This window comes from Lathyrus oleraceus, chromosome 2, assembly GCF_024323335.1.
Source record: "Lathyrus oleraceus cultivar Zhongwan6 chromosome 2, CAAS_Psat_ZW6_1.0, whole genome shotgun sequence".
Classification (NCBI taxonomy): domain Eukaryota; kingdom Viridiplantae; phylum Streptophyta; class Magnoliopsida; order Fabales; family Fabaceae; genus Lathyrus; species Lathyrus oleraceus.
In genome coordinates, this window is record NC_066580.1 from 260937235 (window position 1) to 260944427 (window position 7193).

The following is a 7193-nucleotide window of genomic DNA, read 5'->3' on the forward strand; positions in this document are numbered from 1 at the left end:
GACCGAAGAATCATCCATGCCTGATCTCCGACATCATATGCCAGGAACAGATATTAAAACCGTCATTGAAGCTCTGATGTCAGAACAAGACGCCCTCAGGGAAGATTTCCACAACTTGAGACATGAAGTCCTAGAATACATGAGCAGCACGGCAAGTCAGTTACGTATGTTACGGCATCATGTTAACTCTTTTGCTCCTCCGGCCAGAGATCCGAAGATAGATGGAATTTAGTTCTTTCTTTCTAAGTTATTTAGTTTTAGGCTAGATTTTTCATTAATGTTATTTGAATTCATGTTCGCATTTATTTTCCTTTCATTTCATTGTTTTCCCTTCCTGTATTACATTATGTTAATTTTATTAAAGCTTTCATTTATTTAATTTATGCAATGGCTATGTTCTCTACTGTTCTACTGTTACTCAGAATGAATTATTATTATGAGAAATAGAATAGCATGCAACATAAATTAATTAGCTAAATTAAATAGAACAATCTAAAAACCAAATAAAACAAAATAATCAAACTAAATTCATCTCCAGATTAATTATGTGAAGCGCTGCTGAATGCCCTGCCAAAAAGAACTGTGTGACGAGCGTCACACACTCCATGACGAACGGCACGCATAACTCCTGTTACGAACGTCACACCCTTGTGACGAGCGTAACACCCCTCAGACATGTGAACGTTAGGGAGCCGTTGGAGACGAACGTTACACCCCTTACCTTTTTACATTCCCCACTCACTTTTCATTTAACCACACTTAATTACTCTTCAACCACTTTTTCTTTCTATCTTCCAACCCTTCTCCTATAAATACCTACCAAAACTTCCTTCATTCACCACAAAACAATTCTCTCATATCAAATACATTTCTTTTTCTTTCCAAATCATCCCTTCAAAAATTCATCACAATGGCGGGAAATCAAAATTTCGGAAATATCATCTTCCGATCCGGAGATGACAATTATCAGCAAGAGCAATTCGAATGTTTCCAACAGCGAGGCGTCGCTTCCACCAGGTACCCCGATTTAACTTGTTTACAACAATTAGGATTACTCCAAGGTATCGAATGGATGCTCCGCCTAGCCGACTTAACCTTCCTTTGCACTCATAATCAACCCACCTACCCATCCCTAACCTTAGAATTCTTAAGTTCATACGACTACACCACTCCCGTCGGTGAAGACGAATTTTTAACCGGTACCGCAACCTTCCGTATGTTCAACACCGAGTACTCCTTAACCCAAAACCAATTGAGTACCATGTTACAATTTCCCATAGAAGGTCAGGTACACCCCAGAATCCCTCCAAACTCAAACTGGAACACAGTTGGCGTTTTTGGCCTTTTTAAGAAAATTACCGGTATAGATACCTACAACTGGGAAGAACTCCTTCTCTCCCATATACATAACCCCACTATCCGGTACTTCATCCGCATCTTGCAAAACACAATTTTTGGAAGACCAAACAACAGCAAGGTCAACTCAAAGGAGCTATTTTTCCTCCAATGCGTCTTCGAACCGGATACTCAGGTAAACGCCGCCTCTTTTCTCTTTCATCATATCCGCACCTTATGTGCTAGAGGCCGGCAACCCTTTATAATTGGTGGATTAATAACATCCATAGCACTTGGCCTGAACCTAGGGGATAAACTCCAAACTTTAGAATCCCTACCTCCCCTGTCTATGGATATCAGCTATTGCCGCTCCAGCCGCCTGATTAAAAACAGAGTAGGCGGAGGATATTATCTTATGGTGAACAACCAGGCAGTCCCAAGCGTTGTTCTACCAAATATCGCCCTAACTGATGTCACAAACCCCGACCGCCACCTCTATGATCTAAACGCTCCTGAAACCACCGAGCCTTTACAAACAAACCCACAAACAGATGAGTTTGAAGAAATGGAACAAGGTGATCATCCTCCTACACAACATTCAGCCCCGCTCAACCCTTCCGGTAATGCAACTGGCCCATCCTCCCAACGTCGTCGACGAAGAAGGCCTGCAACCAACGACGACATTATGGATGCTATCGATGGAATGCAGGCACAGAATGCAGAGATGATGCAGATGATGCGTCAAATGCAACAGCAACAGGATGCTCGGAATGCCATAACCGACCAGCGGTTTACTGAGTTGTTTAGCAGGTTCGACAACTTAGACATACGTCAAAGATCACCAGGTCCTAGAACCAGAGGCGGAAGGCAGCCTTAGTTGTTATTTTCTTTGCATTTCCATTTTGTATTTCTTTCCCTTAAAACATTGAGGACAATGTTTAGTTTAAGTATGGGGGGGAAACAATATTCTTCCTATTTCCATTTTTCAAGTATGTTACCTTCCCTTTCATTGTTATTTCCCTTTCTTACTATCTAAAAAAAAAAAAAAAAAAAAAAAAAAAAAAAAAAAGAAAGTCCGAGTGTGAAATATTTCTATTATCTATTCCCTCAATTTTCTTGAGCCATAACAAAAAAAATTTTAACACACCCAATAAGTATAAAGGTTGCTTACTTTATAAAACTTGAGTGAAATCAAAACAAAATCATTACCATAACAACGCTCTGAGAACCTCAATATGTTAGATCAGGATAAGTACCTATTATACCGATTCCTTGAACTTTTAGTTCTATGGCAACCCCAAGTAGTTTATACAGAAGTCAGCACCATCTTAATAGCAAACTACGTGGAGAGCCGATGAATATAAGTGAATGATCCCCAAAGTAACCTAAGATATATAAATATATCAAGAAATGCACTAATTAAATTAGGTGATCCTTACCAGATCATTTAATCTAAAGGTTGCAGATCATGCAAAAGCACAATACGAAAGATCCATTATGAGTTGGTTCAGTAGGAATCTGGTACTGAACTTGGTAGGGCGGACTACGGTTCGATCCCCCGCAATTTGCAATGGACTGAATAATGAAGTTATCCGACTTATGTACCAGAACTTCTAGCTAAAAGCGGATCATAATCACTAACCGGTTACTCCACTATGTGCGCGAAAAGATAAAGGGCTTAATGTGATTTCGCTAGAATGAAAACGGGTAAAATAAGACCAAAGGAACCAGGATAGCTATCATAGGGTACTTGAACTGATTTGCATAAGGTAGGGTTATCTAAGTTGTAACGGTAGTTGTTGATGTCAAGATTAAACTCAAGTCCTCCTAAACAAAAACCCATTTGCAACCTAGTACGAATTGATGTGTGCTTTGAAATTTCATCTGGCTAAAACTTTTAACAAGTTCTATACTGAATTTTGCTTGAGGACAAGCAAAGATTTAAGTATGGGGGAGTTTGATAACAGGAAATTATATCACATTTTAAGACTTAATTCAATTAGATTATATTATCATTTGCTTTAGTTTATCTCATTTTATCAGATATTATGCAGTATTTCCTTACTATTTATGTCAGGTATCCATTTTGAAGCAAAAGTGAAAAAGAGAAGAAAAGGAGGTGTAAAAGGGAATAAAAAGGAAACGAATAACAAAGACCAAGCCCAGCCCAAAGAAAGTGCACGTTATGCCTGTGACGGGCGTCACAAAGGTTGTGACGAGCGTCACACTAAGTACCCTCTCGTGACGAGCGTCACACATGGTGTGACGGACGTCACACCATTCCCTATATTTTTGGCGCAAGGAACTCAACTGACCACGTTGAAAGCTATTTCCACGCACGCTTAACCCTCGGAACGAAGAGACCGCGCATACGGAAACCCTTGGAAAGCAGTTACACCAGCAGCTGTATAAATAGCAGCTAATTGGGAAGTTTCTGGATCTCCGGTTTTTCCACGCTCATATTGCCGAAGCTCTGCCAATTTTCTTTTCACGCTTTTTGCTTATTTTTTTCTTCTTTTCCAGCACTTAACATTGTTTATTTTATTTATTTCTTTTGCAAGCTTTACATTCTTTTTCCCTTGCAAATTTACCTTTCCCGTTTTAGCTTTTAGATATTTTTCGCATAATAGTTTCTACACCGGAAACTATTGTGCAACTTTATACTGGATTTAACCTTACGTTATATTCCAGTTTTATTTCCTTGATTTAATTTACTGTTTAATTAAAGAATCCAAGAACAAATCCTACCGGCTTGTGGTGGAGTGTTCAAGACTATTGTATTACGCATTCAGGTTCTTTAATCATTATTTAATATTTTGTTTTATTATTTATCTATATTATCTGCCTGGAATGAGTCTGTTTATGCATGATATAAATTCTTATTTATTTAGCATGTCTGGCTAATTTGCCTAGGTATCGGTATGTAAAGTAAGCAGAATAAGGGATCAAGACTGAGTCGGTCTATCTAAACTTAAAATCAAAATCAATCTTTTTACGGTCTCAACTTACAGGTTTAATAACAAGATTTTTTACAAAAGTAAAAGACATAAAGAAGTTAAAATCAATAGAGCGAGAGTTTGAGATTTTAACTGGACAGTGTAAGTTAGGCATTAATTCTAGATCAGGGCGAGAGCAAGTTTTAGAGTTAATTAAATTCTGACCTTTTCCAAAAAGTATTTTTAAAGATTGAATGTGAGGACGAGAGTTAAGCATTTGGATTTAATTATATAACCTAAGTCAACAGAGCGAGAGTTTGAGATAAGGGTGTTTAAAACGGTCAGTATTTTCTTAAAAAGAGTTTCTGCAACTTTATTGCTTTCAAAATATGGTTTTTGACTTAATTATAAGTGACAGCAACATTAATATAAAATCATGGTTTATTCAACAGAGCGAGAGTTTGAGATAGAACCTTTAACCAATAAAGTTAACCGAAACGATTCATTTTAAAGCCAAGAAACCGACAAAGACTTGATTCCCTAGTTTTGACGAACTACATACCGATATCCGTTTTATTAATATTTAATCTAGATATTAGTTTAGCTCTTAGTTTTTTCCCAAACAATCAAACATTTTCACCTTAGATTTACGTAGTAACCTTAGATAACGGTATATCGATTCATAAGTCCCTGTGGGATCGATATCTTTTAAAACTACGCGATAGAACTGTGCACTTGCAGTTTGTATCCCATTCTCGACTCACCCAGTTGAGCGATCATATTTGTAACTCAAAGCCTGTAGGTAAGAGTTGTTTGTTCTTGAATGAAGCTGTGAAGCAAGTTCAAGTTGTTTAACATTACATTGTATTTGTAATGATAGGAATGGAAACTGGAGGTTTCTATCTAGGAGTTCCTAGGTATAGATTGCATTGGGTAGGGATTAAGTGAAGAGTTGTAAACGGGGGAGTTTAACTCTGAATTAATACTGCTGATAGTGGATCTTCTTCCTGGCTTGGTATGCCCCCAGAGTAGGTGATGTTGCACCGAACTGAGTTAACAATTTTCTGTGTTTGTTTTCCTTCTGCATGTTATAATCCTTCTGCCATAACTCGGCTGGTATTTCAGTCTGCTTATCAAGATACTAACAGACCTGGTACATAGCCTTCTGTTTGAATGTCAATCAGAATATTTTGACATTCATCATTGACAGCATATACTGAATAATAAGCATGTTGATCTCAGTTCAGTATTTAGTTAAGTCTGGTCTTCAAGAGGATAACAGACCTGGCCAAAGGATCATAGTGAAACTGACAAACTGGATGTCTTGACAGTTGTTCATGTAGGTTGATACTGAAGTAGAGACTGGTTAGTCTTTTACAGTACAGCGAAGTTAGCACAGTCTGTTTTCAGGAACATAACAGAATCAGCATGAGGTATATGTTCTGGATGTCAACCTGAATGTTGTGACATTTACACCTGACAGCTTATGCTAAATTGTAGGATAATTAGTTTTTCTATTTCAGCATTTTTCTCAGGCTATTTTTTAGGAATCCAACAGCTGAGCTAAAATCCAGGAAAATAACAACTAACCTACAATTAATGAACCTAACAAATAGCCTATTTGTTAGCTCCCTAATATGTGGAAATTAGGTTAACTTGCTTGACCTTTAGTTTAGGAAACACGAGTACTAGGCCAGCAAACTGGAATACAGTAATAGGTGATGTTCAAATCAATATTGATATATCATGCTGATAACTGTGCAAACACAACAGAAGTAAGTGTGGTGTTTGATCTGTGCTGTGTCTTTGTACCAGAAGGACAGAACTAGGTGTTCCTCCATTCTAGGGTAATATAGTAGCAGATGTCGTGACAACTGTGAAAGCGTGCTTTAGTACAGGGTTTTAATTTGTATAACTGTCTTGCTGTATTAGTTACAATGTTGGATCAGATGTCATGACTTGGAGTAGAACATCTGAATTCTGACTACGCCAGAATTTCACTTACGATGTTCTACAATTCACTTAAAGGCACCGTACATTATGGTATTCCTTAGTTACTTTATCTCTCATCAATCCGTCCTTTTGTGTGTGATCCTGTAGGTTTTCGCGGCATTGGCAATTATATTAAATCACGTATTTAACATAATAAATAGTGAGCGGTATTTAGCAACACATCACTGCTACCCAAGACACGAAAGTGTCATGTGATCTGACAAATCCTTTTGTGATAATACTTATATGTACAATTACCCTTTTGCCCTTATGTCTATATTGAACACAAGGCATAGACCGTGTCATCCTTGTCCAGTTCAATATTGGGCCCATAGACATTTATCCTGTTACACAGGATGGGCAAATTCCATCTAGGTCACTCATGTCCCTTAGCACGCTTCGTGGAGTACCCATCATCTGTCTTTATGGTCATCTAGTTAAGGACAATGTTTGATCAGCAATAAGGCACTCGACTCTACATCTAGGGTCCATAGTGGTTTCAGGTCGAAGGGTGGTATACACCATTATCCCCATGAGAATAACTTATGACACTTTGCATAACATTCTATATAGTATTCTCATAGCAGGTCAATCCAGTATAAATATTACTCTTAATATTCATACCTATGTTTAAGACTTGATAACTCCTTATCCATGATCCATGAGATGTGATCATCAGTCTATATACATAATAGTCTTAATGCTTTAATGTTATCCCACTTCACAATAAAGCTCGACTATGGATACTTTAAGAATAGTGTCCTTATGTTTAATGTGACCTCATGATTAAGTCACACTTGATACATTAAATGGACTATCTATTCTAGGGACTTTATTAGACAAACATAATAAAGAAAAAGCCTTTTATTATTAATAAATAATTCGATACAAGTACCAAAAGCATTGGCCTCTAGGGCTTACACCAACAAA